General features: G+C 42.1%; 1 long non-coding RNA gene across 2 annotated transcripts in view; it reads left to right on the top strand.

Moving 5' to 3' along the window:
- Positions 1–22,946, top strand: part of LOC135276536 (uncharacterized) — a 70,078-nt gene that overhangs the window by 39,118 nt on the left and 8,014 nt on the right. The window contains exons 2-4 of one of the 2 annotated variants that reach the window (XR_010344103.1): positions 7,565–7,626; positions 11,189–11,323; positions 22,765–22,861. This is a non-coding gene — a long non-coding RNA (uncharacterized LOC135276536). The remainder of the gene's footprint in view (positions 1–7,564; positions 7,627–11,188; positions 11,324–22,764; positions 22,862–22,946) is intronic. The other variant, XR_010344102.1, reaches the window with a different exon arrangement.

Raw genomic sequence — 22,946 nt, 5'->3', positions numbered from 1 at the left:
ATTTACCTTGCTATTTTAAGCAAACAGAAAACTGGACAATATATGAAATAGCAATTTGTAATCCATTGGGTAATAGGCAACACAAGACTGGTCACTGAAAGGTGGGAAACAAACCTGCTGAGTTCAATGGTTGTTCCAGTTTATTATCTGGAGGTAGTTTTCAGGGTGCAGAGCAGGGATGGGGAACCCAAATTAAAGCCTTGTGTCTTACTGAATTCAGAGGACAAGATGGGGATTTACAGGGAGGGAAGACTGTCATAATTTGTGGGGCAGAGTACCAGAAACATGGGAGTTGTACACAAAACTCCAGAGGCAGGTGTAGGTTTCCCCTGAAGTCAGGTTGAGTCCTGACCTACCCATGCATGAGAGGAGTGCACCTGAGGCCAGAGAAAGAACCCCTCTGGAAAGCAGCAGGCCACATGATTCCTGGAACTCACACAGAGCTGGGAATAGTCTGTGTTGCCATTAGCCAGAGTATATACAAGGGCATCAAAAGGGCATGGCCTTTTTTAATGAGGCTAAATTAGCCCTAAGTTAAAGGGTACTCTGGACCTATTCTAACAATGAAAAAGCAAGTCTTGGAAGATCCAGTCGATTTAAAGAATCTTACCCGTGTGTGAGAACAAAGTCCAGTGCTATTTAAGGAAATACACAAAATCTAAAACACAAAGCTCACAATGTTAGGCATTCAATAAAATGACCAAGCATGCAGAAAACCAGGAAAATATGACATAATCAGGAGAAAAATCAGCTAGATCCAGAAATGACAGAGATGATGAAATTTACAAAAACATGAAAACAGCAATTACAAATATGTTCTTGGTTCAAAAAAGTATAGGAAATGGTTTACATAATGGAAAGATAACTAGAAGGTATATTTTTAAAAGACCCAAACAGAACATCTAGAGTTGGAAATAAATTTTAAGATACAATGATGGCATTAACAGTAGTTGAGGCACTGTACATCGAAGAACTTCAAGACAGCAATGGACACTGTCCAAAATGAGAACAGAAAGAGAAATAGAAAAATGATAGAACATCAATGACTATAACAAGGACAGTTGTTAGAGATAAAAACAGTCTGACATGTATGTAATTGGAGCCCTAGAAAAGAGGGAAAGGGGAGAACAGGAAAAAGATGGTAAAAAATAATGACCAGAAAATTTCCAAATTTGAGGAAAACTATAAGCCCAAATATTTAAGAATCCCAAAGAGAATAACTATAAAGGTAACCACACCAAGGCACATCATCATCACATTGTTGGCAACTAATAATAAAGAGAAAATCTTCAAAGAAGGCAGAGAAAGAATACACATCATGTACAGAGTAACAGAGATAAGAATGACAGCAGACTTAAAATGCAATGGAGAGACCTCTTAATTTTATTATTTTTTTTTTTTGTCTGAGACAGAGTCATTCTTGCTCAGGCTAGAGTGCAGTGATGTGATCTCGGCTCACTGCAACCTCCGCCTCCTAGGTTCAAGCAATTCTCCTGCCTCAGCCTTCCAAGAAGGTGAGATTACAGGTGCATGCCACCACATCTGGTTAATATTTTTGTATTTTTAGTAGAGATGAGGTTTCACTATGTTGGCCAGGCTACTATCAAACTCCTGACCTCGTGGTCTGCCTGCATCGGGCTCCCAAAGTGCTGGGATTACAGGTATGGGCCACCGTGCCCGGCCTGGAGAGATATCTTTAAAGTAATTTTTTTAAAAAAGCCAGCTGGGGCTGGGCGCAGTGGCCAACACCTGCAATCTCAGCAGTTTGCAAGGCTGAGGCAGGAGGATTGCTTGAGTCCAGGAGTTTGAGACCAGCCTGGGTGGCATGGCAAAACCCCATCTCTACAAAGAATGCAAAAATCAACCAGGCATGGTGGTGCACCTCTGGTCCCAGCTCCTTGGGAGACTGAGGTGAGAGGATCGCTTTAGCCTGGGAAGCAGAGGCTGCAGTGAGATGTAATTGAGCTGCAAAGCACTTTTTAGCTTGGGTGACAGAGACTCTGTCTCAAAAAAAAAAAGACGCCTATTGGAACTTGTTGCTGGCAGGCCTCCACAAGAAATGTTGAAGTTGTTCAGGCAGAAGGAAAATGACAAAAAGAATTGAGAAGTGCTAGAAATGGTAACTTTAGAAGTAAAATTAAGACAATTTTTTTTTTTTTTTTTTTTTTTTTTTTGCTTTCTTAATCTCTTTAAAAGATCATTGTATTGAAGGTGATTGCTAACGGGTACAGGATTTCCCTTTTTATGTGATGGAAATGTTCTGCAGTTGGTGGTGATGGTTGTGCAACATCGTGATTTAAAGAAATAGTAGCTTTAGAAAGATAGTTGTTTAAAGCAAAAATAATAATGCATTATAAGTTTTATAATGTGGGAGTAAAAGGTATGACAGTAGCACAAAGAATGGAAGGGGATAGGAAGAGTACAGGAAACCTTACTAAGGCTTTATTTATTTGTTTGTTATTTTATTTATTTATTTATTTGACAGAGTATCACTTTGTTGCCCAGGTTCTATTTATTTATTTATTTGACAGAGTATTGCTTTGTTGCCCATGCTGGAGTGTGGTGGCACAATCCCTGCTCGCTGAAACCTCTGCCTCCTGGGTTCAACAATTCTGCCTCAGCCTCCCAAGTAGCTAGGATTTCAGGTATGCACCACTACACCCAGCTGATTTTTGTATTTTTAGTAGAGGTGAAGTTTCACCATGTTAGCCAGGCTGGTTTTGAACTCCTGACCTCAGGTGATCTACCTGACCTCGAGTGATCCGCCTTCCTCAGCCTCTCAAAGTGCTGGGAGTGCAGGTGTGAGCTACCATGCCTAGCAGAAACCTTCGTAAAGTTCTTAAGCTGTACATGAAGTGGAATTGTCAAATTTACATCTAGAAAATTAAAACAATTTCTGTTCCCACTTCAAATCTGTGGGAGTGCCAATTTAACTGTGCCCTTGTCCATGTGTGGTATTTGTTTAAAAACATTGCCATCCAGATGTTTTTAAAAACTTGATTACCCTAGGCAACAAATCATCACCGTGCTTGAGGGATACTTTCTCTCTGAAATATTTGAAATTCTATCAGAATCTCTTTACCTTAAATTTGGCTAAAACATGAAACGTATACATTTTTTTTTTTTCCTTTCCTTATCTTCCTACCCCCTTTCTTCATAAGCATAATTTTCTTCATTAATTTCTTTGGTTACTACTTCAGCTTCATTGGTTCTAGAATGTGGACATTTTGAAGACACATTCCATGTCTCTCATTCTCTGTTGTATCATGGCTGTAGTATACTAGATGCTTGATGCTTAATAAATTTGTCAAAAAAAACACACTGTTTTCTTTCTATGCACAGTATTGGTAAGGTTGATCTGTATCTTTCTAACCTTTTTTTCTTTCATCTTATTAATCTATTTTGTCTTTTTGATTCAACTAGTAGGATAAATCATTTACTGATTTTTTTATGTTACTAATTTTTGTTTGGTTATGTTTTATCTGCTACTTATTGCTTCTATTGCTGTTTTAAATTTGGCAAATCATGCTTTTTATCTCTGAAAATCTTTTCATCTCTGAAATCACTGTGAGACTGTCAAGTTTTTAAATCTCTTTTTCAGCTCTAGGGCATTTAAACTTTAATATTAGTGTGCTTAAAATCCCTTAGGACTGGGAAATAAAAGAAAATGCAGTACGTATTTCTTCCTTCAATCCAGCCACCTCAACACACAATTAAAATGTGGTATTGGTGCTGGACACAGTGGCTCATGCCTCTCATCCCAGCACTTTGAGACAGGTGGATCCTGTAAGCCCAGAAGTTTGAGGCCAGCCTGGGCAACACGGTGAAACCCCATCTCTACAAAAAATTAGCCACACATGGTGGCTTGTGCCTGTAGCCCCAACACTCAGGAGGCTGAGGTGGGAGGATTGCTTGAGCTCAGGAGGATGAGGTTGCAGTGAGCTGTAATTGTACTCCAGCCTGGGTGACAGGGCAAGACCCTGTCTCAAAAAAAAGTATCATGAAATTTTTATTAGTATAAAGTTAGGTCTAAGAGGTTTATTTGCAAAGATTACCATATGGGAGTAATCTCTAGACATTTTTGACTTCCTGGCCTGTATTTTAAGACCCCCCAAAAGTAGAGAACTGGATCAGGAAAATAAGCAAAACTTGAATACACACTGCCATTTTTGAGAAGACCACGAATTCAGAACTTGATAGAATTGGAGTTATTTCTTACCTTAATTACACTTTGGAGTTTTGCCCTCAGGACTGAGAAATGAATGTGATTCCTGTTCCCTAGGAGTCCTGTCTAATGCTAGACATCCATGGTAATAAACATAGTTAGTGCAACAGAAATCAGTGGTGTGAAGGCAAAGTGAAGAGAGCCATAATTCATGGTTGATGTTTTCCATAGAGGGGCCAGCATGGGTTTTATGCAGAATGTAGGACATTTGAGATTTCATTTTGGGGTAATAGGAGATTGTAACCTGGGATGGGTAAAAGAAACTACAAAGCGATGCTTACACTCAGGTTGGAAACCTTGAATTTGTACTGGTGCTAATTATGGGTTTTTTCCTAGTAGTATTTACTGCCCTTATACAGGGGTGGAAAATGAAACTCTTGTATTTAATCAAAATAGGTGATTTGAAGGAAAATGGGACTGAGCAAAGTAGTGCTTTATAATTGGCCCCAGTTTTCAGGATAAGACTGCTAGAGACTCATTACTTTTTGCATTATAATGTGAAATTAATCATTAAAGCCTTAAGTAAAAATGGAGGTTTTTGGCCAGGTATGGTGGCTCATTTCTGTAATCCAAGCACTTTGGGAGGCTGAGGCAGGTAGATCGCTTGAGATCAGGAGTACAAGACCAGCTTGGTTGCCAATAGGGTGAAACCCCGTCTCTACTAAAAATACAAAAATTAACCCAGTGTCTTGACTCATGCTTGTAATCCCAGCTACTTGGGAGGTCAATGTGGGAGGATCACTCGAACCCAGGAGACAGAGGTTGCAGTTAGCCAAGATCACACCACTGCACTCCAGCCGGGGAGACAGAGCAAGATTTTATCATCTCAAAAACAAACAAACCAAACATACATGGTATATGTTTCAGCTCATTGCACTTAGTCTCCTTGTCAAAGCTCAAATTGTCCCTTTTTTAAACTGTGGTGCCACTTCTGCTTGACTCTTGGGCCTTCTAACAATCCTGTTTATGTTTAGTTTCCTTGTTGTCCAGTGTGACAGGATGTTCTTGGCTTATTTTGCGTATTTCCTGCCCAGCCCCTTTTCCAAGGAGAATGTGGATATTTAAAACAAAAACAAAGTTTCAGTGCTCCAGTCACATCCCAAACCAGCTTAATCAGAATCCCTGGTGGGGATAGGGTCCAGATACAGACAGGGTCCCCAGCCTGGAGTGCAGTGGTGGGATCTCAGCACACTGCAACCTCTGCCTCCCAGGTTCAAGTGATTCTTCTGCCTCAGCCTCCTGAGTAGCTGGGATGACAGTCGGGAGCCATCACTCTGAGCTAATTTTTGTATTTTTAGTAGAAATGGGGTTTTGCCAGCTTGCCTGGGTCTCCCAAAGTGCTGGGATTACAGGCATGAACCACCACACCCCGCCAGGATAGAGTAATTTTTAAAAAGCACACCCAGCCTTGGATGGAAAACCACTTGAAAATATGCTGCCTTATCAAGCTCTGTAAATGCCTTATCTCTGCACAAGCCTGGAAATCTGTGTGGAGTCCTTGACTAAAGCTGTCATTGCTACATGGTGACCTTTCTTCCCTCTCCTGCTTAAAGCTCGTGTTTCAGAATTTTGACCTGAATTCATCTGAATTGAAAGCTAGGCTTGATCTGTCATCCCAGGACTGTGTCAGTCCCTTTCCTTGCCTGTATGTTGAGTTGGGGTTCATCTTCGTGTCTCTGGGAAATAAGTTCTTTGATAGCTTGCTTAGAGTCTCTCAGTACTTTCCCTTGCCCTTAGAATGAATACCAAAACATGTGGCCTGCAGTGTAGACTGTGCACAGCCTTCAGTGTAGACTGCTCAGGCCCCCTCTTGGTTCCCGGAGTCTGTCATACTTCCTTCTACCACCAGGCCTTTGCACATATTCTGCTGTCTGCTGGGAATGCCTGGCCTTTTCTCACTACTTAGTTCTCCTCTACTCATCCTTCAGGCACCAGCTTGACTGTCTTCCTTGGGGGAGCCTTCTCTGACCTTGGTACACCAGATCAGCCCCATGCTGACTTTGTCTCATTGGTAATATTTCTCTACCTTTAGGACACACATCAAGGCCCAGAAGTCACAATTTTTGCATTTGTTCATGTGATCATTTGATGCAGGTCTCTCTCTGGAGCCTGACTCTTTGGGGCTCATGTCCTGTCATCACCAGTTTTAGCTGTGAGACCTTGAACAAATCATTTCATCTCTGGTCCCCAGTTTCTTTTAACTACAAAACAGGGATGATATAATACTTTCACTTACCTTGTGAGGTCAGGATGAAGATTAAAGAGGGTAATTTGTGTAACGCACTTAGAACAGAGCTAGCTATTAATAGTAGAGAATCTTGGCAGGTATTACTGATGATTACTGCAGTGGACCACAAGCTCCATACAGGCAGGGGTCATTTCTGTTTGTTTAGATTTGTATGTAGGGTGCTTGGCACATGGATGATGATCAGGAAATATTTGTTGGATGAATGGATGAAGTGGAGCTAATAGTAACACCATGTTTATGGACTTCCATGAGCATATAAAATAATGCAAGTATGTACATTCTTGGTAGCATGTGTAGCTCATAGTAGGTGGTTCAATAAATGCTCAATGCCTGAATGAGGAAAATGGGGAGAATAGCAATACCAGCTTATGAGGTTGTCGTAGGGATCTAAGGTAACCCTGTAGTACCTTGTAGAGTGCCTAGCACGTAGTAGGTGCTCAGAAAGTATTTGTTGAATGAATAAGTGAAGTGCGGATGAAGATGGTAACACCAGCTCCTAGAGTTGCTGTGGGGATAGAGGATAAGGCAGGTTGATAGCTTGTTGTATTGTGATTGTGTCTGGTAGACACTCTGTTGAGTGAAATGAGAGGAGCGGCTGTGAGTTTCTCTCTCCTGGGGCTTAGGAGAGAATCCTTTTGGGGTGCAGAATGGAATGGAGCAGACACTGGTCCTCTTTTTTTTTTTTTTTTTTCTTGAGACAGAGTCTTGCTCTGTCTCCAGGTGCCAGGCTGGCATGATCTCTGCTCACTGCAACCTCTGCCTCCCAGGTTCAAGCAATTCTCCTGCCTCAGCCTCCCAAGTAGCTGGGACTACAGATGCGTGCCACCACACCCAGCTAATTTTTATATTCTAGTAGAGATGGGGTTTCACTATGTTGGCCAGGATGGTCTCAGTCTCCTGACTTCATGATCTGCCTGCCTCGGCCTCCCAAAGTGCTGGGATTACAGGCATGGGCCACCCTGCCAGGCCAATGCTGGTCCCTTTGAAGGAGGATTGGGCAGCTGACTACTCCTTGCCAAGCTCTGGCCTGGATGAAAAGTTGAAACATTCCTTTCCCTCTTCCTCCCTAACCTGTTCTTTCTTTCCACTAGAATCCTTGCCCAGAGTCCAGTGCCTCCTTCCTGTCCAGGATCACCTTCTGGTGCATCACAGGGTAAGGCTGGGCACTGGAAACCTCAGGGAGGTGGTGGGGAATGAATGAATGAATGAATGAACATGCTGAGCTCCCCGCTTGACTTCTCTCGCCTTTGCTCTCCTTCGCTCTTCTGCAGAGTTGTCTTGAATCTGCCTGTGCTGGCCCTGTGGTCTCAGAGACACCAACTCTGTCCCCCAAATTCATCATCTTGAATGTGATAAACATACGAGCCATGAGCAGCTTAAATATCTGCAGGAGGCTTGGCCTGGGACAGCCATACACTGGACTGCTCTTGCTTTAGCTTCAGATTTGGGTTTTTATTTTTATTTTTTGCCTAGACATTATGTTCAACCTGACAGATTTGGGGTTTTTAAATATTACGTACAGTTATTATTGACATTGTTCTCCTCCCATCCCCCACTCCTTAGAAAAATACTGTCTCACCATAGGCAACGTGGGTTTAAAAATCACATGTGCAGATCAATAGTAAGGAAACACCCAGAGGCAACCACTGTCAGCATTTTAGTATGCCTCCTTCTCGTCTTTTCTTTTTGAGATGGAGTCTCCCTCTGTCTCCCAGGCTGGAGTGTAGTGGCACGATCTCAGCTCACTACAACCTCTGCCTCCTGGGTTCAAGCGATTCTCCTGATTTAGTCTCCCAGGTAGCTAGGATTACAGGGGTGTGCCATGATGCCTGGCTAATTTTTGTATTCTTAGTAGAGACAGGGTTTTGCCATGTTGACCAGTCTGGTCTTAAACTCCTGACCTCAGGTTATCCACCCACATTGGCCTCCCAAAGTGTTGGGATTACAGGTGTGAGCCACCATGCCCAGCCACCTTGTGGTTTTCTTTCTGTACATCTTTTTCTGCCTTGTCAACATCTTATTAGGGATTATTTGAAGAATCTTTCTTTCACTATAATATGCATTATATTTTTGTTTTTTTGGAGACAGGCTTTCACCCTGTCACTGAGGCTGGAGTGCAGTGGCACAATCGTAGCTCACTGCGGTCTTGATCTACCAGGTTCAGGTGATGCTCCTGCCTCAGCCTCTCGAGTAGCTGGGACTATCAGCATGCTCCAGCGTGCCCAACAGATTTTTGTATTTTTTGCACAGATGGGGTTTCACCATGTTGCCCAGGCTGGTCTCCAACTCCTGAGCTCAAGTGATTCTTCTGCCTCAGCCTCACAGAGTGCTGGGATTATAGGAATGAGCCACCATGTCTGGTCTCATTCTTCTCTTTATAAACTTTTTGCAAACATCTTTTTAAAAGATTAGATGTTTTAAATAAATTCTTCAAGTTACTATTAAGGAGCATCACTGGGACAGTTAATGTAATTTTTATATGACTGCAGGACACCAGATGCATGCTAATAACATTCATTCTTGTTTTGGAAAATTGTTCTCCAGTTACATAAGAGCATGTGCTGGATTGTAAGGTGATACCCCTAGGTTTTTGGGGGTAAAGATATGTAGAGCCTACATCTTAACTTTGTTTTTTTTATGAGACAGAGTCTTGCTCTGTTGTCCAGGCTGGAGTGCAGTGGTGTGATCTGCAGCCTCTGCCTCCTGGGTTTAAGCTATTCTCCTGTCTCAGCCTACTGAGTAGCTGGGGATTATAGGCATGCACCACCATGCCTGGCTAATTTTTGTGTTTTTAGTAGGGATAGGTTTTCATCATGTTGACCAGGCTGGTCTCAAACTCCTGACCTCAGGTGATCTACACACCTCAACCTCCCAGGGTGCTGGCATTACAGGTGTGAGCCACTGTGCTAGTCCTTTAACTGTTTGAATGGTTTAGAAAAAGATGTGTTTGTGTGTGTGTGTGTGTGTGTGTGTGTGAATGGATAGAGACAGAATGTTACTGTAAACTTGGCAACATGTTAATAGTTGGGAGTTGAGTGAATTCTTAAAATGATTTATTTTTCTATACATTTGAAATTACTTTAAAACAAAAAGTGAAAGTGTTTAACTTTTTATTATAAAAGTGTTCAGTTGGCAATGCTAGAAATTTGGGAGGTCAAGGTGGGTGGATTACCTGAGGTCAGGAGTTTGAGACCAGCCTGGCCCATGTGGTAAAACCCTGTCTCCACTAAAAATACAAAAATTAGCCAGGTATGGTGGTAGGTGCCTGTAATCCCAGCACTTGGGAGGTTGAGGCAGGAGAACCATGTGATCCCAGGAGGCAGAGGTTACAATGAGCCAATATCGTGCCACTGTACCCAGTGGCGTAGAGTCACATAGAAAGACTAATATAATGAAACTCAATAAGCTTATCACCCAGGTTTCATGATTGCTAATGCTTTGTTGTGTCAGCCTTTTTTTTCCCCACCCAACCAGTTTTTTTTTTTTTTTTTTTTTGAGGGGGACATCTGGGTCTCTTGCCCAGGCTGGAGTGCAATGACATGATCACAGCTCCCTGCAGCCTCCACCTTCTGGCATCGAGCAATCCTCCCACCTCAGCCTCTTGAGTAGCTGGGACTAGTTGTGAGCCATTATGAATGGGTAATATTTTTTATTTTTACTTTTTGTAGAGATAATCAACCAATGTTTCTCAGGGTGGTCTTGAACTCTGAGCTCATGAAGCTGTCCCACATGGGCCTCCTGAAGTGCTAGGATTATAGGCATGAGCTACTGGTCCTGGCCCATATTAGCCTTTTTTAATGTAAAATTTTAAAAAGTTGGTGGGGCATGGTGGCTCATGCCTATAATCCCAGCACTTCGTTAGGCCAAGGTGGGAGGATTGCTTGAGTCCAGGAGCTCAAGATCAGCTTGGGCAACATAGGGGGACTCTGTCTCTACAGAAATTAAAAAAAAAAAAAAAAAAGCCACTCATAATGGCTCACACCTGAAGTCCCAGCTACTCAGGAGGCTGAGGTGGGAGGATCACTCTAGGCCAGGAGCTGGAGGCTGCAGGGAGCTGTGATCATGCCACTGTACTCCATCCTGGGTGACACAGCAAGACCCTGTCATCAAATAAATAAAGGAATGAGGCCCTATAATCCCAGCATTTTGGAAGCTTGAGGGTGGCAGATTGCCTGAGCTCAGGAGTTTGAGACCAGTCTGGGCAACATGGTAAATCCCTGTCTCTACTAAAATACAAAAAATTAGCCAGGTGTGGTGGCGTGTGTGTGTCTGTATTCCCAGACTTGGGAGGCTGAGGCAGGAGAATTGCTCGAGCCTGGGAGGCAGAGGTTGCAGTGAGCCAAGAACACGCTACTGCACTCCAACCTGGGTGACAGTGAGACTTCATCTCAAAAAAATAATAATAAATGAATGATAAAAAATAAAGAGTGAATTAGAGCCATCTTGATATTTTCCTCCTAAATCATCTTTTTTCCCTAAAACTTTTCTCTGCACCCCCCCAAAAGAGAGCCATTTTTCCTTTATGACTCAACAGTATCAGCTGTAATAACCTTGTAATTTGTGCAAATGTCTATCCACATTCAGACATCCCCAGCTGTGTGGCTGCCTTCGTTTGCAGTGGGCAGTTGTGCTGGGGAGGGTCGCAGCATCGGCATGCATTTGTTTGCCCCATTCTCCTCCTCTCATTGCCTAACCCCCTTGTGTCTTGGCCTCAGGTTGATCATCTGGGGCTACCACCAGCCCCGGAGAGCAGTGGCCTCTGGTCCTTAAACAAACAAGGAGGACACATCAGAACAAGTCATGCCTGTTTTGGTAAAGAACTGGAAGAAGAAATGCACCAAGTCTAGGAAGTAAGTGTGAGTTTCCTTGTCCTCTAGGATGCCCTGGTTCCCTCCTTCCTGCCCTGTGGCCTGAATCCAGGCTGTGGCCCTGACAGTGCTGCTCATTACTAGCTTTGTGGTTCTGGCTTCTCCTCTGGGCCTCAATTTGTTTCTCTGCCAAATGGGGTAAAATCTCACAAGTCATTAAGGCAACTGAGTAGAAAAGAAGAGAGAAACTGGGCATGGTGCCTCACATCTGTAATCTCAGTACTTTGGGAGGCTAAGGCAGGTGGATCAGAAGGTCAGGTGTTTAAGACTAGCCTGGCCAACATGATGAAACCCCATCTCTACTAAAAATACAAAAATTAGCTGGGTGTGGTGGTGAGCGCCTGTAATCGCAGCTACTTAGGAGGATGAGGCAGAAGAATCGCTTGATCCCAGGAGGCGGAAGTTGCAGTGAGCCAAGATTTATCCATACCATCTAGATTTACTGCTTTATTGGCAAGAGGTGTTTGTAGTCATCTCTGATGGTAGTTTGTATTTCTGTGGGATCAGTTGTGATTTTCCCTTTATCACTTTTTATTGCATCTATTGTCTCTTTTTTTTTAAATTAGTCTGGCTAGTGGGCTGTTTTGCTGATCTTTTCAAAAAACCCGCTCCTGGATTCATTGATTTTATAGAAGGGTTTTTTTGTGTCCCTATCTCCTTCAGTTTTGCTCTGAACTTAGTTATTTCTTGTCTTCTGCTAGCTTTTGAATTTTTTTTCTCCTCTAGTTCTTTTAATTGTGACAATAGGGTTTTGATTTGAGATCTTTCCTCACTTCTCATATGGGCATTTAGTGCTATAAATTTCCCTGTGGACACTACTTTAAATGTGTCCCAGAGATTCTGGAACGTTGTGTCTTCATTCTTATTACTTTCAAAGAACATCTTTATTTTTGCCTTCATTTCATTATCCAGCAGTCATTCAGAAGCAAGATGTTCAGTTTCCATGTAGTTGTGAGGTTTTCAGTGTGTTTCTTAAGCCTGAGTTCTAATTTGATTTGCACTGTAGTCTGAGACACTAGTAGTTATGATTTCTGTTCTTTTGCATTTGCTGAGGATTTACTTCCAAATATGTGGTCCACTTTTGAATAAATGTGATGTGTTGCTGAGAAGAATGCATATTCTGTGGATCTGGAGTGGAGAGTTCTATAGATGTCTATTAGGTCCATTTGGTACAGATCTGAGTTCAAGTCAAGTCTTGGATATCCTTGTTAATTTTCTGTGTTGTTGATCTAATATTGACCAGTGGGGTGTTAATGTCTCCCACTATTATTGTGTGGCAGTCTAAGTCTCTTTGTAGGTCATTAAGAACTTGTTTTATGTATCTGGGTGCTCCTGTATTGGGTGCATATTTAGAATACTTAGCACTTCCTGTTGCATTGATTCCTTTACCATTAAGTAATGCCCTTCTTGGTCTCTTTTGATCTTTGTTGGTTTAGAGTCTGTTTTATCAGAGACTAGGATTGCAACTCTTGCTTTTTTTTGTTCTCCATTTCCTAGATAAATCTTCCTCCATTCATTTTGAGCCTACATGTGTCTTCGCATGTGAGATGGGTATCCTGAATACAGCATACCAGTTGGTCTTGACTCTTTATCCAGTTTGTCAGTCTGTGTCTTTTGAGTGGGGCATTTAGGCAATTTACATTAAAGGTTAATATTGTTATGTGTGAATTTCATTCTGTCATTTTGATGCTAGCTTGTCGTTTTGCCCATTAGTTGATGCAGTTTCTTCATAGTGTCTATGGCCTTTACAATTTGGTATGTTTTTGCAGTGGCTGGTACTGGTGGTTCCTTTACATGTTTAGTGGCTCCTTCAGGAGCTCTTCTAAGGCAGGTCTGGTGGTGATGAAATCTCTCAGCAGTTGCTGATCTATAAAGGATTTTATTTCTTCTTCAGTTATGAAGCCTAGTTTGGCCAGATATGAAATTCTGGATTGAAAAGTCTTTTCTTTAAGGATGTTGAATATTGGCCCCCACTTTCTTCTGGCTTGTAGGGTTTCTACTGAGAGATCTGCTGTGAGTCTGATGGGCTTCCCTTTGTGGGTAACCTGACGTTTCTTTCTGGCTGCCTTTAGCATTTTTCCCTTCATTTCAATCATGGTGAATCTGGTGATTATGTGCCTTGGGGTTGCTCTTCTGGAGGTACATCTTTGCCATGTTCTCTGTATTTCTTGAATTTGAATGTTGGCCTGCCTTGCTAGGTTAAGGAACTTCTGGAAAATATCCTGAAGAGTGTTTTCCAACTAGGTTTTACTCTCACTCTCATATTCAGGTATACTGATTAAACATAGATTTGGTCTCTTCACATAATTCCAGATTTCCTGGAGGCTTTGTTCATTTCACCTTCAGTCTTTTTTCTCTAATCTTACCTTCTTGTTTTATTTTACCTTCTTGTTTTATTTTATTGAGTTGATCTTCAATCTCTGGTATCCTTTCCTCAACCTGATCGATTCGGTATTGCAACTTGTATATGATTCATGAAGTTGTGCTGTTTGGCCTGACCCAGCATTCTGTACCAGCAGCGATGGTAAAACCCAGCCCAGGTAACAGTATCTTTGCTGTGTGAAGCTGTCTTTCTTCTTATAGGATGTAAGAAATCACAAGAAGGAAAGGGCATAGCCTCCTGGTTCCCAAGCCCTGCAAGAAGAGGTGATATTCAAAATAGGTAATCAGCCAACAGGCAGAGGCCCAGGGACCCCTGCAGTGACAGGAATTAATTAACCCTTTAGTTTCCAAATCACAGACAGCTCCCACAAGTTCATTGTGAGATGTACCTGGGGCACTGGCTGTTTCCACAGTATTAAGGAAATATTTCAATATATGAACAACTAGGGAATTGAGTTCTGCCAACAACCAGGTGAGCTTTGAAGTGGGCCCTTCCCCAGTTGAGTCTTCAGATGAGACCTCAGCCCTGGCAGATGCCTTGGCTGCAGACTTAAGGAAGGACCCTACTAAAAACACCAAGGGACAGGACAGCTGGGTATCTGCTCCAATCTCAGGAAGAATCCACCCAGCATCAACAATAATCACTAGAACATCAACAATGATAAAGACAGCCAACATCTGTCAAGGGCATTGGGGCACTGTGCTGTGTTGAAACAGATCATATCTCTTTCCTAGTTCACAATACCTCAGTGATAATGATGACTACAGCCCCCACTCTGCACTGGCTGCCTCATTCTTTCTTTGGTGCCAGGAGAGAAAGCAGCACAATTTAAGGCACCAAAGGGCTGACCCCAGAAGAGGTGGGAGAGGACCCAGGCTGGAAGATGCAAAAGGGCCAAATAGGCAGCCAGCAGTATGGTCAGGGAGACTGTGGGAACATGCTCAGGTAACATGAATAAAAGCAGAACTCAAGAAATGCAGCATCTCACAGAAACAGCCACAGGGAGACATAGACATGACTGGAAGGGAAGCAGGCGCTACAGATTATTCCTGGATGCAGGGAGGCAATCTGTGCCAGGGATTCTCAGTGTTGGTTGCAAGTGAATCAAAGGGGGCTTTAATAAATGAGCAGGTGGCAGTCAGGCATGGTGGCTCATGCCTGTAATCCTAGCATTTTTGAGGCCAAGGTGGGCAGATCACATGGGGCCAGAAGTTCAAGATCAGCCTAGCCAACATGGCAGCTAAGGCATTTGCCAGGATGGAAACTAAACATAAACAGGATTGTTAGAAGGCCCAAGAGCCAAGCAGAAGTGGCACCACAGTTTAAAAAAGGGACAATTTGAGCTTTGACAAGGAGACTAAGTGCAATGAGCTGAAACATATACCATGTATGTTTGGTTTGTTTGTTTTTGAGATGATAAAATCTTGCTCTGTCTCCCCGGCTGGAGTGCAGTGGTGTGATCTTGGCTAACTGCAACCTCTGTCTCCTGGGTTCGAGTGATCCTCCCACATTGACCTCCCAAGTAGCTGGGATTACAAGCATGAGCCAAGACACTGGGTTAATTTTTGTATTTTTAGTAGAGACGGGGTTTCACCCTATTGGCAACCAAGCTGGTCTTGTACTCCTGATCTCAAGCGATCTACCTGCCTCAGCCTCCCAAAGTGCTTGGATTACAGAAATGAGCCACCATACCTGGCCAAAAACCTCCATTTTTACTTAAGGCTTTAATGATTAATTTCACATTATAATGCAAAAAGTAATGAGTCTCTAGCAGTCTTATCCTGAAAACTGGGGCCAATTATAAAGCACTACTTTGCTCAGTCCCATTTTCCTTCAAATCACCTATTTTGATTAAATACAAGAGTTTCATTTTCCACCCCTGTATAAGGGCAGTAAATACTACTAGGATAAAACCCATAATTAGCACCAGTACAAATTCAAGGTTTCCAACCTGAGTGTAAGCATCGCTTTGTAGTTTCTTTTACCCATCCCAGGTTACAATCTCCTATTACCCCAAAATGAAATCTCAAATGTCCTACATTCTGCATAAAACCCATGCTGGCCCCTCTATGGAAAACATCAACCATGAATTATGGCTCTCTTCACTTTGCCTTCACACCACTGATTTCTGTTGCACTAACTATGTTTATTACCATGGATGTCTAGCATTAGACAGGACTCCTAGGGAACAGGAATCACATTCATTTCTCAGTCCTGAGGGCAAAACTCCAAAGTGTAATTAAGGTAAGAAATAACTCCAATTCTATCAAGTTCTGAATTCGTGGTCTTCTCAAAAATGGCAGTGTGTATTCAAGTTTTGCTTATTTTCCTGATCCAGTTCTCTACTTTTGGGGGGTCTTAAAATACAGGCCAGGAAGTCAAAAATGTCTAGAGATTACTCCCATATGGTAATCTTTGCAAATAAACCTCTTAGACCTAACTTTATACTAATAAAAATTTCATGATACTTTTTTTTGAGACAGGGTCTTGCCCTGTCACCCAGGCTGGAGTACAATTACAGCTCACTGCAACCTCATCCTCCTGAGCTCAAGCAATCCTCCCACCTCAGCCTCCTGAGTGTTGGGGCTACAGGCACAAGCCACCATGTGTGGCTAATTTTTTGTAGAGATGGGGTTTCACCGTGTTGCCCAGGCTGGCCTCAAACTTCTGGGCTTACAGGATCCACCTGTCTCAAAGTGCTGGGATGAGAGGCATGAGCCACTGTGTCCAGCACCAATACCACATTTTAATTGTGTGTTGAGGTGGCTGGATTGAAGGAAGAAATACGTACTGCATTTTCTTTTATTTCCCAGTCCTAAGGGATTTTAAGCACACTAATATTAAAGTTTAAATGCCCTAGAGCTGAAAAAGAGATTTAAAAACTTGACAGTCTCACAGTGATTTCAGAGATGAAAAGATTTTCAGAGATAAAAAGCATGATTTGCCAAATTTAAAACAGCAATAGAAGCAATAAGTAGCAGATAAAACATAACCAAACAAAAATTAGTAACATAAAAAAATCAGTAAATGATTTATCCTACTAGTTGAATCAAAAAGACAAAATAGATTAATAAGATGAAAGAAAAAAAGGTTAGAAAGATACAGATCAACCTTACCAATACTGTGCATAGAAAGAAAACAGTGTGTTTTTTTTGACAAATTTATTAAGCATCAAGCATCTAGTATACTACAGCCATGATACAACAGAGAATGAGAGACATGGAATGTGTCTTCAAAATGTCCACATTCTAGAACCAATGAAGCTGAAGTAGTAACCAAAGAAATTAATGAAGAAAATTATGCTTATGAAGAAAGGGGGTAGGAAGATAAGGAAAGGAAAAAAAAAAAATGTATACGTTTCATGTTTTAGCCAAATTTAAGGTAAAGAGATTCTGATAGAATTTCAAATATTTCAGAGAGAAAGTATCCCTCAAGCACGGTGATGATTTGTTGCCTAGGGTAATCAAGTTTTTAAAAACATCTGGATGGCAATGTTTTTAAACAAATACCACACATGGACAAGGGCACAGTTAAATTGGCACTCCCACAGATTTGAAGTGGGAACAGAAATTGTTTTAATTTTCTAGATGTAAATTTGACAATTCCACTTCATGTACAGCTTAAGAACTTTACGAAGGTTTCTGCTAGGCATGGTAGCTCACACCTGCACTCCCAGCACTTTGAGAGGCTGAGGAAGGCGGATCACTCGAGGTCAGGTAGATCACCTGAGGTCAGGAGTTCAAAACCAGCCTGGCTAACATGGTGAAACTTCACCTCTACTAAAAATACAAAAATCAGCTGGGTGTAGTGGTGCATACCTGAAATCCTAGCTACTTGGGAGGCTGAGGCAGAATTGTTGAACCCAGGAGGCAGAGGTTTCAGCGAGCAGGGATTGTGCCACCACACTCCAGCATGGGCAACAAAGCAATACTCTGTCAAATAAATAAATAAATAGAACCTGGGCAACAAAGTGATACTCTGTCAAATAAATAAATAAATAAAATAACAAACAAATAAATAAAGCCTTAGTAAGGTTTCCTGTACTCTTCCTATCCCCTTCCATTCTTTGTGCTACTGTCATACCTTTTACTCCCACATTATAAAACTTATAATGCATTATTATTTTTGCTTTAAACAACTATCTTTCTAAAGCTACTATTTCTTTAAATCACGATGTTGCACAACCATCACCACCAACTGCAGAACATTTCCATCACATAAAAAGGGAAATCCTGTACCCGTTAGCAATCACCTTCAATACAATGATCTTTTAAAGAGATTAAGAAAGCAAAAAAAAAAAAAAAAAAAAAAAAAATTGTCTTAATTTTACTTCTAAAGTTACCATTTCTAGCACTTCTCAATTCTTTTTGTCATTTTCCTTCTGCCTGAACAACTTCAACATTTCTTGTGGAGGCCTGCCAGCAACAAGTTCCAATAGGCGTCTTTTTTTTTTTGAGACAGAGTCTCTGTCACCCAAGCTAAAAAGTGCTTTGCAGCTCAATTACATCTCACTGCAGCCTCTGCTTCCCAGGCTAAAGCGATCCTCTCACCTCAGTCTCCCAAGGAGCTGGGACCAGAGGTGCACCACCATGCCTGGTTGATTTTTGCATTCTTTGTAGAGATGGGGTTTTGCCATGCCACCCAGGCTGGTCTCAAACTCCTGGACTCAAGCAATCCTCCTGCCTCAGCCTTGCAAACTGCTGAGATTGCAGGTGTTGGCCACTGCGCCCAGCCCCAGCTGGCTTTTTTAAAAAAATTACTTTAAAGATATCTCTCCAGGCCGGGCACGGTGGCCCATACCTGTAATCCCAGCACTTTGGGAGCCCGATGCAGGCAGACCACGAGGTCAGGAGTTTGATAGTAGCCTGGCCAACATAGTGAAACCTCATCTCTACTAAAAATACAAAAATATTAACCAGATGTGGTGGCATGCACCTGTAATCTCACCTTCTTGGAAGGCTGAGGCAGGAGAATTGCTTGAACCTAGGAGGCGGAGGTTGCAGTGAGCCGAGATCACATCACTGCACTCTAGCCTGAGCAAGAATGACTCTGTCTCAGACAAAAAAAAATAATAATAAAATTAAGAGGTCTCTCCATTGCATTTTAAGTCTGCTGTCATTCTTATCTCTGTTACTCTGTACATGATGTGTATTCTTTCTCTGCCTTCTTTGAAGATTTTCTCTTTATTATTAGTTGCCAACAATGTGATGATGATGTGCCTTGGTGTGGTTACCTTTATAGTTATTCTCTTTGGGATTCTTAAATATTTGGGCTTATAGTTTTCCTCAAATTTGGAAATTTTCTGGTCATTATTTTTTACCATCTTTTTCCTGTTCTCCCCTTTCCCTCTTTTCTAGGGCTCCAATTACATACATGTCAGACTGTTTTTATCTCTAACAACTGTCCTTGTTATAGTCATTGATGTTCTATCATTTTTCTATTTCTCTTTCTGTTCTCATTTTGGACAGTGTCCATTGCTGTCTTGAAGTTCTTCGATGTACAGTGCCTCAACTACTGTTAATGCCATCATTGTATCTTAAAATTTATTTCCAACTCTAGATGTTCTGTTTGGGTCTTTTAAAAATATACCTTCTAGTTATCTTTCCATTATGTAAACCATTTCCTATACTTTTTTGAACCAAGAACATATTTGTAATTGCTGTTTTCATGTTTTTGTAAATTTCATCATCTCTGTCATTTCTGGATCTAGCTGATTTTTCTCCTGATTATGTCATATTTTCCTGGTTTTCTGCATGCTTGGTCATTTTATTGAATGCCTAACATTGTGAGCTTTGTGTTTTAGATTTTGTGTATTTCCTTAAATAGCACTGGACTTTGTTCTCACACACGGGTAAGATTCTTTAAATCGACTGGATCTTCCAAGACTTGCTTTTTCATTGTTAGAATAGGTCCAGAGTACCCTTTAACTTAGGGCTAATTTAGCCTCATTAAAAAAGGCCATGCCCTTTTGATGCCCTTGTATATACTCTGGCTAATGGCAACACAGACTATTCCCAGCTCTGTGTGAGTTCCAGGAATCATGTGGCCTGCTGCTTTCCAGAGGGGTTCTTTCTCTGGCCTCAGGTGCACTCCTCTCATGCATGGGTAGGTCAGGACTCAACCTGACTTCAGGGGAAACCTACACCTGCCTCTGGAGTTTTGTGTACAACTCCCATGTTTCTGGTACTCTGCCCCACAAATTATGACAGTCTTCCCTCCCTGTAAATCCCCATCTTGTCCTCTGAATTCAGTAAGACACAAGGCTTTAATTTGGGTTCCCCATCCCTGCTCTGCACCCTGAAAACTACCTCCAGATAATAAACTGGAACAACCATTGAACTCAGCAGGTTTGTTTCCCACCTTTCAGTGACCAGTCTTGTGTTGCCTATTACCCAATGGATTACAAATTGCTATTTCATATATTGTCCAGTTTTCTGTTTGCTTAAAATAGCAAGGTAAATTTATTCCTTGTTATTCCATCACTGCTGGACAGAATATATATTCAAGTGTATATTCAAGTAACAGTTTCTCAATTTTGCATCTCGTTGTTTTGAGACAAGTTCTCACTCTCACCCAAGGTGGAGTGCAGTGGCTCATAACTCACTGCAGCCTCAAACTCCTGGGCTCCAGGCATCCTTCCACCTAGGCCTTCCAAAGTGCTCAGATTAAAAGGATGTGCGTGCCATTATGCCCTGAATTTAGTATCTCAAGGCTTAGTCTTCATTGAGCTCTACCTCTTTTAAACACCAAACAATATTTCTCTTCCTTTTGTCTTGGAATTTGCTCTGCTTTTCTTAGTTTGATATTGAACTCTTAATTCTCCTACCTCATTGATTATGATTTCTGATTCTTAAATCCTGAAAGTTTTAGGAAAGTTTAGTCAAGTTTCCAAAGTCCTATTCTTGCCACTTTTTCTTCTACATCTGTATAGGACTTGACCCTGTTAAATTTCAACAAGTCCCACAGATTCATTCGTGACCTCTTTTGGGGCTCTTATCAGAAGTAACTATGTGACTGGCCTTGGACTTCTTCATTCACTGGCGGGGGGAAGGTGAATACAAAATACAATTTCTACATTTTAAAATGTGTGTGTGTATTTTTTTTTTTTTTTTTTTTTTTTTTAGCAGAGTCTTGCTTTGTCACCCAGGCAGTCCAGTGGCACAATCTTGGCTCACTGCAACTTCTGCCTCTGGGGTTCAAGTGATTCTCATGCCTCAGCCTCCTGAGTAGCTGAGACTACAGGCACATACCAACATGCCCACATCTAATTTTTCTATTTTTAGTAGAGATGGGGTTTCACCATTGGCCAGGCTGGTCTCAAACTCCTGGCCTTAAGTGATCCACTGGCCTCAGCCTCCTGAAGTGCTGGGATTACAGGCATGAGCCACCATGCTGGCTATAAAAATACTTTCATACATATACAGCCAGAGGAAAAAACAGAAGTTAATTCACTTAAAGTGTTAAGAATGATGATCTGTTTTACGGGTAACATTGTCTTATTTTTCTGTATTTTCAATACATACGTGTGTGCATTCACACACACACACACACCCCTATTTTTTAAGTCCCAATTTCTAGCTCATAACTCCAGCTGTTTTTGTAGGCCGGAATCTCTCATACCATTATTTTCAAAAGCAAGTCACATATCTTCCACCATAGCCTGTCTCCCTCTGTGTCAGTTAATGATACCCAGTCCTCCTATAAGCTTCAGAGTCATTTCAACTTGTTCTTCTGTTCCCACATCTAGTCAAAAATCCTACCGGAAACAATGAATTTCAATCCATGAGAAACAATATTATAGCAGAAGGCTCCAGAATAAGGACCTCAAAGGAGCACTAAAAAGCTAGCAGAATGAAAATCCCCCTTTTCCAGGTCAGAGATGTGAGGAAAATCTGCAAAGAGGAAGCCGTACCCTTGCATAGAAGCAGCTTGTTCCTGGGGAAAAGAGGTAGATTTGGAAGTGCAGTCCAAAGTTCTACAGTAAGCCAAGGGAGAAAACAGCTGAGCAGAGTCCAGAGGCTGGGGACTTGAGCCTGCATTTGGGGGGTACCCATAGAGTACAAAAGGAGAAACACGTCATAAACACAGCTTCAAATGGTGCTTTGGCATAAAGTTGTTTTGCTGCCCAAACTGGCATTTAATATTGGTTGAAATGAAAAAGACACACCGGCCATCAACTTTTTACCATGTAATTAACCAGCTCTGAATAATGTCATGTCTTTTTACTTTAATGCTTTTTTCAAAATAGGTAATGAACAATGTACAGAACTCAAAAGTCACAAAATAGTATCGACCTTGAGAACATTGTGCTAACTGAAACAAACAAGTCACAAAATGACAAATAGTATATGATTCCCCTTGCATGAGCTATCTAGAGTAGTCCAATTTATAGACTCAGAAAGTAGAATGGTGATTGCTGAGTGTAAGGCCGGCTGCCTCGCCGGGAGCCAAATGGACACACTTATCTCTCCCCATCCCAGATAACAAAGTCATCATTCCAGACACATTACTCCTATCAGGCCTCTCTATGCTGGCTCCCCATACCCACTCCTATCAGGCCTCTCTATGCTGGCTCCACACACCCACTCCTATCTGGACTCTCCATGCAGGATCCACACACCCACTCCTGCATTCCTCACTTGACCCCTTCAAAATTTAAAAAGCCCACCAAAGATTTGTCCAATGGCAGCTTAACATTGACCTCTCCAGCCGGTCGACCCACCAGTAGCCCCACCTGGCTACCAATGGCAGCTCACCCCATCAGCACCTTGGCTTCCCCTGACCAATGAAACTGCTTGCTCTTTGTTTCCCTAATGACCAATCAAACCCCATCACCAATGAAACTGTCTGCTCTTTGTTTCCCTAATGACCAATCAACTATGTCCACTCTCTATAAAACCCCCATCCTGAGAAGCCCAGCGTGACTTCTCTGGCCCCTTCCCGGACCACAGAACCTCGCCCGAGAGCTGAATAAATTGGATTCTCATTTTCTCACACTGGCCTCAGTTTCCTCATTTTGACTCGGCAATATACCTTACAGCTGGTGCCAAAACCCGGGAGGAGTTGTGAGACCCCCTCCTAAGGGGGAAACTGACTCCTCCACCTAAAGCCGGACCAGGGAGCCGCTCCGCCACGAGGTAAGACTTCTGTTGCCCATAGCCTCTCCTGCTGCCTGCCCCTGGACTCCCTGTCCATAACCGTGGCTGTGTCAGGGACTCCTCC

This window comes from Aotus nancymaae, unplaced genomic scaffold (assembly GCF_030222135.1).
Source record: "Aotus nancymaae isolate 86718 unplaced genomic scaffold, 86718_ANA_hifiasm-v0.15.2.pri h1tg000025l, whole genome shotgun sequence".
NCBI classification, from domain to species: domain Eukaryota; kingdom Metazoa; phylum Chordata; class Mammalia; order Primates; family Aotidae; genus Aotus; species Aotus nancymaae.
Note: the sequence above shows the minus strand (reverse complement) of the source record. Positions and strands in the feature narration are given on the sequence as shown.